The sequence below is a fragment of the Triticum dicoccoides genome, chromosome 4A (genome assembly GCF_002162155.2).
Source record: "Triticum dicoccoides isolate Atlit2015 ecotype Zavitan chromosome 4A, WEW_v2.0, whole genome shotgun sequence".
Classification (NCBI taxonomy): domain Eukaryota; kingdom Viridiplantae; phylum Streptophyta; class Magnoliopsida; order Poales; family Poaceae; genus Triticum; species Triticum dicoccoides.
In genome coordinates, this window is record NC_041386.1 from 585,277,339 (window position 1) to 585,279,122 (window position 1,784).

The window sequence follows — 1,784 nt, forward strand, 5'->3', positions numbered from 1 at the left end:
TCTTAAAAAATCTTCAGATCTGACGATTTGGCCCGTGGATTCCTTCACCAATCCATCCTAGAAGGTACTTTTCTCCGATCCCCTTCTTTCTATCCATAGAATGTATGCTATTTCGGAGATTTGAGGAACCCTTGTTTGAATCTTGTGTGTATTAGATTTGGGAAATTTTTGTTTGAACCTTGCATGTATTAGATTAGGGGAACCCTTGTTAGACTAGAATGTGGTTTGGATACATAGGTTGACATGTTATTTATATAGTTTGGATACATAGGTTGACATTTTATTTATATGGAAAAGATATTTGTATTGAATCTTGCATGAGGTAGGCTTAGTTTAGTTTATTGAAATTACATTTGTATTGGCAAGAATGGTTTGGATACATATGCTTTGTATTTTGCATCTAGTAGGCGTACTTTAGTTTATTTGTATTCAAAAGATAATCGTGTTGACAAGAAAGCTTTCTTTTAAAATTGTTAGGATGGTTTGGCTTCTCGATGATCACTGGGGCAAACAACACCGGTCGTACGCTATGGCGGTGGAGCAGCGGGTAATAATGAAAGTGGCATGTTTTATGAATTTTGTATTTATTTCAAACACAAATGCCCCATATGTAATGTTATGAATTGTTTGTTTGTAGGAGCTTGCACCTTTGAAGCTTCATTCTCACGGGGTCACCCTTGGGTGGATGCGCTATGATGAGCGATACACACCGTATGTAAGGGAAACAGGACTTCTCCCTTTCATTCATATGGTCAGACGGTCGACGCCACCCAACAATGCTCCAACACTCACCGCGCTTATTGATCATTGGCGGCCGGAGACACATAGTTTTCATCTACGGACCGGGGAGATGACAGTGACGCTCCAGGATATTGCTATGATCACCGGTCTTCCTATCGATGGGAATCCTCTATGTATGAGCACCGATTTCGATGGGTGGCGCGCGCAGATGCATGCCCTTATCGGTATGGTTCCTCCGGAGCCTCCAGAACTAGCAGCAGAAAACAAGAAGAAGGAAAGAGTCGCAGCCGGTGCTACTTTCACGTGGATTACTGAGCACTTTGGTACTTGCCCACCGGAAGCTGATGAGGACACGGTCAAGACATATGCTCGTGTCTACATGTGGTATGTGATATCCAGGACTATGTTTGCTGATGGCACAGGCAAGAATGCTCCATGGATGTGGCTGAAGGCGTTGACCGTCTTCGATAGCAAATGGAGTTGGGGTTCGGCGACACTGGCTTACTTGTATAGACAGGTATGAAGTTGTTTCTTTTTCACTTCATTGCTACATTATGAATGCGATCTTGCTCTTAATTGAACCATGTTCTCTTTTATGTGCAGTTGGACGAAGCCAGTTGTAGGTCATCTGGAGGTATTGGTGGTTGTTTGCTCGCACTTTCCATATGGAGCTGGGAGCGTTTGCCGGTTGGACGTCCGAAGAAGGTGAAGTACGATGATTGGGACGACAAAGGCGACCTACTACGGCTACCCACTTGGGCTTACAAGTGGGATGTGATAAATGAGACGACAGATGATCCCTCGGTCATGTACAAGTCGTACCAGAGCGAGCTTGACGCGATCACGCCTGAGCAGGTGAATTGACATGGCATAAGTGATTATGATGCTTCTCTTGCAACTCGATATCAATTTTGCATTCTATCCCATTTTGCAGGTGATATGGGAGCCGTATGGAACAAGAGATAGTTTTGGTAAACCTTTAGAGTTCAGGCTGAATCCGATGTGCACTAGGGATAGGGATCTATGGCGTATGCGGTGCCCAA